The 10,350-nt window shown below is 37.8% G+C and overlaps 1 pseudogene; it reads right to left on the bottom strand.

The window, feature by feature from the left end:
- Window positions 1–7,333: 7,333 nt before the first annotated feature.
- Window positions 7,334–10,350, bottom strand: LOC149910819 (uncharacterized; annotated as a pseudogene).

Genomic DNA, 10,350 nt, shown 5'->3' with positions numbered 1-10,350 from the left:
AAGTCAGTGCGTGGTTATTCACTGCCGCTGCGTTGTAGAGTTACCACGTTTTTTTCGCTGGCGATAAAAATGACCCATAAGCTTAGCGAAGGCGAAACTTTAAAATTGGTGCAATTATATGGCAAAAACGAGTGCCTTTGGGATATTAAATCCCTAAATCCCTTTGCTTACCCATTTTCGTTTATTTTTAGTAATCTCATTTTCTACCATTTCTATTAATTCATTCAACAGCAAAATTGAAAAAAATTTTCAACAAATAATTAAATCGTCGTTTTAGTTGTTTTCACGAATTCATTTTTCCCACTGACTTCACAAACGTGTGGTCACCGTGAGAAACGCACCACTGCTACTTACTTCATTTAAACAGTTAAAGTCAGTCGCGACGCCGACATTGGCGCTGCGACTGACTTGTCTACTGACCCTGTGTAAATCAGCACTTACACTAGATGTCATTTGCAACAAATTAAGTCCAGCTAACCAGGGGTCAAAAATGGATATGATTTATTTTCATAACCCTAGATATACATCTAGATACTGTATCTATACAAGTTAACAGCGATCCCTGGAGCCTGAATTCAAAGAAGTATTGCTATGAGTTGCATGTAATTGAAAAAATATTAATAGTCAACCGTGAAGAACATCTTCCAACTTAACAACGAACTTATAGAGATGAAACGAGGAAAAAGGAAAACATCTCTAAAAAGTATTAAGAAGCATATTATCACTTGATTGAAACAATACTAATAGTCAATTGTGAATAACATCTCCCAACAACAGCAAATTTTATAAATGCCTCTATGGATATCTCTGGAAACAACAAGGTAATAAAAATTGAACTAGAAAAGAGTGTAAACGTTACACGAAGTATTTTAATAGCTGGAGATTAAGTGGAATATAATTGAAAAATTCCTAATAGTCAACCGTGTAAAACATACTCCAAAACAGATGAAAAACGAAAATTACCTCAATTAAATTGAAAAATTACTAATAGTCATCCGTGAAAAACATATTTCAGAAACATAAACTCAAACTCAAACTCAAACATTCATTTATTCAATTAGACTACTATTTAGTAGCACTTTCGAATCGTCATTACATAGTATTTTTAACATTTACCATACATAGCTTCTGGATGTCTCTTATTTAAAGAAGAAAAAGTTTCAGAGGTTAAACTGGAAAAGAGTGGCGTCTCTAAAAGTATTTTAGATGCATAAATCAAGTTGGACATGTAATTGAAAAATTACTAATAGTCAACCGTGAAAAACTTTTTCTAGAAAAAGGAAAAAAAGGGGAGGTTAAATAACATTTATAGGCTGAAAAATGAACCGGACTGAAAATTATTCAAGAATCAAAAGCCGATAAAAAACTTGAAAACCGTCTTGTATGATAATTGATAAGTTACCAATAGTCAGTCGTCAAAAGCTTCCTCCAGAAATAAAGCTTTCTTCAGAAACAATGTGACATCTGTGAAAACGATAATAATTGAAAGTATTATTTATTTTGACGGCGTGTAATTGGAAAATTACTAATAGTCAATCGTGTGAAACAAATGCCGTTAAAAAAGAAGTTTAACATGTGCCATGATTCACACGCTGGTTATAACATAAAAAGCAAACCTAATTTACGTGGCGTACTCATGCATATTATGACGATAACAACTTTTATAACTTTTTGAATCGTTATATCTCAGAAACGGTGGCTCGTAAGAAAAAAAGTATTGATACATTTTTTATAGACAATTTTATGATCTACAATCTTTGCCTGAGGTACTTTATGATAAAACTTACCGTTTTGCTGAAAATCGCGAAAAACTCATTTTTTTGACCTTTGACCGTGAATAAAATTTTTAGCTTACAGGGGAATGATGGGGAACTTTCAGACATTGTTTATAATTATGTTTTCAACAACTTCACAGAAATTCAGCCTGTTGGGACTTTATGTAGTAGTACCCTAATTTTTTGGTTTAAATTGACCGGGCTAAATAATATAGAATATATAGCATTAACTTAAACTTCAGTCTCTTCTCAATTAAAAGTAGTCTAAAAAAAAACTCTTCTAGAAAAATAACAATTAGTGGTAAAATAGAAAAACATAAAAAAAATGTTGTGTGGTTTTATGAAACCACGGTAAAAGTGAAACTGTTCGAACGGTTCCGAACACTGCTTTATACCTACTCTGCAGCCAACCGTCACGCGACATGCGCTACACAGACCAAAAAGTTTAAGACGATGTAATAAAAGTTTCGCTTTAAAAAAAAACAATGAAGTCACAGATTTTCATTTTATAAAATCTAGGTGTTATATTTTTATCTAAAGTGTAAGTATACTATACTGATACTATAGACTTATACCTTTTTTTTTTTTTTTTTTTTTTTTTTTTTTTTTAAGTGGGGAAATCTTACCTAAGATACCCACGGCTCCCGGGGAAGGAGCCGTGGGTTATGTCGGATTCCTACCGACTAAAACCCCACTGTGTACCAACGCGCTGCTTTAGACGGGATGCGGGGACACTATCGCAATCTTCCGCATGTCCCGCCCAGCAGTTGCCCGTTTCCAGGCCCTCCGCGAATTGCCTCTTTCCAGGCCCTCCACCAAATTACCCACCACGAGGCGGCGCAAGCTGGAACACGAGCTCACGCCACCCACTCGCCGACGATGGATTGTTCCCCGTTCCATCATCGGCGTTCCCCAAACCCCCGACCCCAGCACCGACCGGCCGGAGGGCGCGCGCCGAAAGGCCCTACGAAACGTGTTTCACGCGTCGAAGGACCCTCCGGCGCACTTTTATAGAGGTTTCCCTCGCAGCCCCCACCTCACACCAGAGATGGCGGCCCTCGGTCCGGCCCCACGGACCGGATTACGAGTTGGCAGACGGCTGTCGCAGGACAGCCGCCGCCCCACACCCACCTACAGGAGTCACCGCATGTCACCAAAGTGACGTGTCGGGATCCCGCCCCCTGCTTTGTTGGTAGTCAACACAACACGCGCGGCCTCTGGCCGCCATCCGCCGCCGCAAAAGCGCGGCCCTCTGCCAGTCAGTCGGAACGAGTCCCAAACGAGCCCCGATCGACCTTCCAACCTCATTTTTTCCCAGCCAAATCGCCAGGCCGCGACCGCTGGCCGCCATCCATCGCCGTACCGCAACGGCACCTGAGCCAAACCTGGCCCCCCGGAGGACCCTAGCTAGCTAGCCGGCCATCCAGCCAGCCAGCCAGCCAGCCGGACAACCAGCCGGTGACAGCAAGCCAGCCAGCCGCCGCCCAAGGCAGCCGGCCAGCCAACCGGTGGAGCAGCCGGTTTCAGCCAGCCTGCGAGGCAGCCGGTGTGACCAGCCGGTTCCAGCCAGCCCGGCCAGCCGGCCTTCAAGCCAGCCAGCCAGCTATATGGATCCCTGGCCGTCGAGCCAATCGAGTCGTCAGACGACAGACCGGCCGTTCAGCCCCTCCGCGTCCAATTAGCTTCACCCAGAGTACACAGTGTACTCCGAGCTACTGAGCCCCCCCGGCCACGACAAGGCTTGGAACTGATGGGGGGGATAGACTTATACCTGCTTTCTTACTGTCAGATATAGGTAATTTTGTTGAATACAGCGGTTGTAATTCTGAACTCAAATTCTTTTTTATTTTGCTAGCTCGAATTTTTACCAGTACAGTTTTGAAGCTTCAGTCGTGGACTCTGTATGGATTGCCTTTTTTTTAGCAAATCCTTCTAATCCTTCTAATCCTTCTAATCAAAGTTATGTATTGTTCTGGGACGTAAATAGGTGCAGATTTCAAGGATCTTGAAATATTATTTAATAATAATCTCAATACATGCCAATTTTAGGGAATTTACAAAAAAGTACTAAGACATTTTTAGTACTTCGGTCTTCTTTGACAGGAAACTATTTATCCTTTAGCACAGAATACATAATAGTAGCGTAATTTTCCAATACTCACCTGCTAATCAGCTGTCAAACTCAAACATTTATTTATTCAATTAGACTTTTTTTCTTTTAGAAGTACTTTCAAATCGTTATTACATATTTTTAACCTCGTTCCCTCAGGCCCTCCTTTTAGCCATTGATCCCATTAATGATCTTATACAACGTATATGGGCAACTGTCCATCGGCAGTGCCGGTAAACATTAAAGAAATAGATGTTTTTGTAATGTTGATTACCCTTTCAGGATATTTGCAACCTCTCTGAAATAAATATTTCTTATGGCCCGGGTCATCAGTGAGATTAGTCTTATCATAATTTATTATACAATCAGGAGAGACACCTTCAATAGTATTTTCATAATGTGAAAAAAAATCGTCTATTATAGCAGGAGGGATAAATAAAAGGTATTATTTATTGCTTAGGGAAGCAAGCAATAAATAAGGATTTTAACATTAGAGTATTATTAATTATTGCTAAGTTTAAATAATAGGGTATTATTTATTGTTTAGGGAAGCAAGTAATTAAAAAAAAACAAAAAATAAATTTCATAAACATATTTAATTGCTTTTATCAACTCTTCAAAGCTGTCTAAATGACTTTTTCGAATGTCAGTACGCCATAAATATTCTATTAACCAATCTTCAAAATTGTCTTTATAATTCACTTTGTGAAACCGTCGCTTCAGATTGCTGGGTGTGTGTCCCATCCTCAGTAATAAATAGATTGTCTGGATTACTGTGATTCACTTTCTTATGAGTATATCCAAGGAATCGTATGCACGCCAACAGTCCGTGTGGATTATGTCTCTCTCTGCGACATGTTTCTTGATCAGAAGCTTCAGTACCTCTGCCGACCTTTCATTGTTAGGACACCTGTCCCTACGAGTCTCAACTCATTAGTTTCGTCGTCGACCATACCCAGCACCTAGTGACTTTCGACTCGGCGACCTCTATTGTATTTTCTCCTCCCAAATTTACTTTCATCTATCTGCACTACCAAAGAGTAAAGTAATATAAGGGGAAAAGAGAGCCCTCTTGAGGATTTTTTTGGCATATAAATTGAAAGCGCCATCTATACTTTGTAACCAGAAACTAATGCATGCTATATTCATACCTACCTATAGTATTTGTAGCACCATACTTATAGATTTTGAAATAATTTAGCCTGTTTTTAATTCGGCCACTAAACTGACCCTTAAACCCACGAAGTAGAGGGTTTAATTGTCAAGAAGGGTTCCGGAATTAAATAACAGACAAAACTATTTCAAATTAATAAACAAAATTAAAAAGTTAAGGAAATTATTTCTCAATGATGAGTTATTTTATTACTTTCTTGTAAAGCACACTATAAAGTATAACACCATTGAAGTAATAAGTAAGTCTGCGAAATTGTATTTAAACAATAGTTCATCAACTCATCACTGAGAAAAGTAAATAAAAGATCTTTTTAGTTTTCATTTTTTATTCTTGTAATGCCGGTATTTATTAAAATATAATTGGGCAGCAAGTTTCGTCTCATCATCACCATTATACTTAATTTTACCGTTTAAAATCCGATTCACCGACCTACACCAACTATATATTAAAACATTTATAGTTGTGTTTATAAAACACTTTTTCAAGTTGTCTTTATGTATTGTACATTTAAATGACAAATCTATGAATATATCAACTAACGCAATAATGTTAAACTTTATATTTTTTCTTGACATGTTGCTCTTTAGGAATGTCACGGCTATGGTTTGTATTTCCTGAAAATATTTTTCTATTTCCTCATTAGGATAACAAAGCCACTTTTTGTTTTGATATTCTTTTGCTTTCATAAATGTATTATTTTCATTGGATGCTCTGTTGTCCAATAAATTTTGTCTGCATTGTTGACAATTTTTTACAACGTTAGTTAAACATTTCTTCAGGACCCAGCCACAAACATAGTTTCTTTGGCCAGAATCTGCTTCGATAGGCTGTTCGAGGCAAATTTCTTTGTTGAAATTTATTTCTTGTTCCTCGGGAACATCAGGAGATTCAGGGGCTTCGATTTTTTCCCTTATAAAAAATTCTAAGGTTTGGAGACACTCATTAACGTCCTCTTCGCAGTTAGCCCCTTTTGAGTGCGGCGTGCTATAATTATTTAACATCAGTGCTTTATTTGCCCCCTCAAATGCAACGGAGTTAGGTGCTACATTTCTTGCCCCATAACTCCTGATGTTCCCGAAGAAATTCTCTAATGGGTCCTGATTAAAATTTCTGGTCAACATGGCATCCAATTTATATTTACCAGACAATAATTTCCAAAGAGCCTCCATGCCTTCAATTGTTTTAATAAAATTTGTAATTGATGGTACAGTAGTTTCGGTTTTGTGGATTTTATCGGCAACATTAACTTTTTTAATAAATTTAACAGTTTTTAAAACTTCTTTCGCTTTTTTCCACAAGTTATGATGAGGCGATGACTGCTTAACAGGCCCTTTATAAATTTTGCCATTTGGCGAAATTGTCATTGTACTCCCATTTAGAGTGTCAAATAAATTGTCTTATAATAAAGTTAAATCTATAATCTGCCGACAATCTTCCGAGAGAGCTCCTCGGGCTGTTAAATGCTCAGCCACAACAGCCATACTGTGACTGAAAATTTGTGTCGCGTGTTTCACTCGCATTTTATTAATTTTTTCTGGGTTGACGTGCTCCTCTGTTACTTTGTCTAAAAGTCGAAGCTCTCCGTAAGACTTGTCGGCAGCGTACCATTTGGAAGTATTCCCATTTTACAATTTTTTGGGCTTATGTTTAACTTACTACCAGATATAGTAACATATAGCAGACAAAAATAGTAAATGATCACCAAAATGAAACCCGCATATTAATGTAAAATTATAACCAGAGTTTTAACATCTTGCTATCCTATTTTAGCAAAATGACTCCAAATAAATCATTGTTAACCCGAAAGTAGTAAATGATCACCAAAATTAAAACAGCATTTTAATGTAAAAACTAAAATTATAACCAACGTTTTTACATCTTGCTATCCTTTTTAAGCAAACTGAGTCCAAAAAAATCATTGTTCCCCCATAAATAGTTAACAAACACCAAATTATTAGGCCACATTTAAATTTAAAAGGACATGCAAAAAATAACATCTCGTTATCCGATTAAAGTAAATTACCCTCGGGAAAAAATATTTGACAAACACAGTAAATAAATTCCTTTTTGTCTCAAAATCCACTACGAAAAAAATACTATACCTAGGATGCTATACCTAAGATAAAAAATAAAACTCCAATTTCAATAATCCTTTTTTTGACTTGTTGAAACAATCATAAAAATTAGTCCTTTTAAAACTAATAATAAACAGTATAAAGATCTTAAAACTAAAAGCATTTAAAAAATCTTAAGAAGAATCAGTCTTCTGTAATAATTTACTGCACAATTAATGCTTTTTTAGCTTTGGCTGGTCGTCCTCTTTTGCGCTTCATGCCAATAGGAATAGCTCTGGCTTCTGAAGGTGGCTGGACGTGCTTAAGCCGAATCGCCAATCCGACGAGATGCTTACAAATGTAATCTTTGAGAAACTTTGGGCAATTGCATGTGCCGTGTAACCAATTTTCCTTTACTCGGGGCATTATAACTTCCCACTCGCTAAAATGTTGCTCTTTGTATTCGTCAAAGGTCTCCCACGGCTTTTCATAATTTTTGCAAGCTAAATCCGACCCAGCTGGAATTCTGTATGAGCAAACTAGCTCAGTGCTATTCTTTAATGGCACCTGCTTCGACAGTTTTGCTCATTGGTAACTTTCTGTCCACGTCTTTAAAGATACTGTCGGCAATTCAGCGAACCGTCTCTCAGAATTAGTCATGTATTCATTAGACCAGTCCTTGACTATATCAGAAGCAATTACTAAGAACCGCGCCAAGGGATGACGCTCACGAAGCGTGCCACCATCTTTTATTGTTTTATTGAAAGATTCTAGAGTATTGTTTGTAGCAGGAGTCCCCGGTGATGCGCCCAAATACCAGCAACGATTTAGTATGAGCCATTCGTTTTCAAAGTATGTAACAAAATCATTTTCGGCTTTCCACTTGTTCAAAAATTTTTCGCTGGCTCGATCAAATAGAGTTGAGGCACACTGTAAAGCATCAATATCTTGTAAAATCTCTTTTTGGGATTTCTTTTGCACACTTTGCTCTACTCTTGTTTGTATCTTCTTTTTCGCATGCGCCCAGCACATTCTTATGACTGTATCCGTTCCAAACGTGCACGCAAAGGCAGTTTGTATAGCCTTCGCTGCATCACAGACCAAAACTTTACAAGTTAAAGTGTCTGAGAAGATTGAGGAAACTGCTTTTTTTAAAGCGGAAAATAAAAATATGAAATCTTCCGTTCGTTCTGCTGTTGTCACAGCTAATCCAAATGGGTGAAAATGTTTATCTCTGTCTGTAGTTCCAATCACAAGTACTGGAAACCCTTGCCAAATGAGCTTATATGTGGCATCCGCGTGAAGAACAGAACATTGGCGTGATAGACAGATTAAATATTTTGTCGTTAACATGAACCGGAAATTCTGATCTAAATCATCTTCAGAAATTTCATAGGCCAAAACAAAAACTTCGTGATCGTCATCAGGTACTTTAGAGTTTTCTTTTAACCATAATTCAAGCTGTCCCAAGCTTATTACCGACGGCCCGTATTTTTTCTTACGTATAATTTTAAGATAATTGTTTAACTGTAACTTAGTCGGCAGAACTAGTCCATCAATTTTACTTAAGTTCTTCATAATAGATTTAGGTTTCAAACGCAGTTCGAATAGTTTTTCTATTTCCTTTTTCGTTGCCTGATTTATTCCACTAGTCGACTGATAGTCACTATTTTCATGGTCGTGACATGTTTCAGTACGAAATAATAATATATCATCACACGATGCGTCAAATAAAAGATAAATCGCAGCAGAACACTGAATTTCAGCCCGAAGCTTCACTTTGTTACAACGATAATAACGTTTTACTCCTTCTTCAGTCATATGAATTTTATGTATTGACCAGGTCTTCTCATTTTTGATAAATTCCTCTGCGCTCCGCACAGTTATAAATTTTCTTTCAAAAACCCAAACTTTATTTTGCCTTCGACGTTTTTTCGTATGCTCTGTGATTTTATCTTCGTCTTTATCTGATTCCGATGACGAACTCAACAGCGGAGCACAAGAACTCGGTCCCGCTAAGTTTTCATTAGCCATTGCAAAGATACCAACCGATTGGGTCGGTTGCGCAACAGACAGAAAACAAAACACACCCAATGAACGCAAGTGCTTGCACGTGACTAAATTGGAGATCGTGTCCGAGCGAGCGCGGCGCTTGCGATGCGGTGGGAGGGGGGATTGCAAGCCGGAGACATAACTTAATATGGCATCATAATACTTTATTTGGTAATAAGCCTACATTTTATGGCAACCATAGTGGTTTATTTAGACAGAAATATCGCATTAATTTGCTCGCTAGCATTTGGTGGTCATTTACTATATTTGGTGTTCGAATACAATTTGAAGAGCAGTCGTGACTATAGGTAGTACTATTGTAATTTTAGACTTAATTTTTCTGGTGTTCAGTATATATTTTTGGTAAAAGAACATTTTGTGGTGGTCATTATATTTAACCCCAAAAAAATTCACACATATACATATTTATGTGTTTAAAGATTGTTTTCCAACCATTGATCGCTTGATTTGATTATTATTATGTATCACACTACACAGCACGACGGGCCAGCGACCAACAGGAACGAGAGTTTCAATCGCGTGAGGCGCGAGAGAGGCTAATATAATATTGTAATATTCATTTTGTTTTCATGCGATGTCCAAGTCGATCTATTTGTTTAAAACGTTAAATATTTTTAATATTGGCATGATAATAACTTATGTAATAACTTAAGACAGAAGGTCCTTCAAGTAGACACTAAATAGATTAACCGACTTGGTATTACATGGATCTCACAACTTTTGACGGTAGAAAGACTGAGCTGCGAGACTTGGGTTTTTTACAGGATGTTTTTGATGGGATCTCACTTCTTTTTGTAGAGCCTTTCTTTTTGATACCATCTACTTCTAACGAATTTTGTTAAAGGTCTTATGATATTTTCTTATTTTTATATGTAGTCTTCCTCTTTTTCTTTTCCGGTACTACTTCCTGAGCTTCAGCCACAGTTTTTCTCAAAGCCCACTCCCTGTGGGTGACAAATCAACATCGAGCTATGCTGCGCTGTACTACGCTGTGCTGTGTTTGGTCAACTCGCTCGTCTAATATTTTAATGAGGATACAAACAACCCATGCTGTGCTGCGCTGTGTGAGGCTACGCTCTGTTTAAAAACGCAGCAGTCTCGAGCGAGGCGCGCTACCCGCCGTGCTGGGCCGCGCTGTGCTATGTTTTTATGGAGCTCTGCCAT

The sequence above is a fragment of the Colias eurytheme genome, chromosome 1 (genome assembly GCF_061535395.1).
Source record: "Colias eurytheme isolate Ceu_HAF_F1 chromosome 1, ilColEury1 Martin Lab GWU primary, whole genome shotgun sequence".
Taxonomy (NCBI): Eukaryota; Metazoa; Arthropoda; class Insecta; order Lepidoptera; family Pieridae; genus Colias; species Colias eurytheme.
The sequence above is the reverse complement of the archived record's forward strand: the minus strand, read 5'-3'. Positions and strand labels throughout refer to the sequence as shown.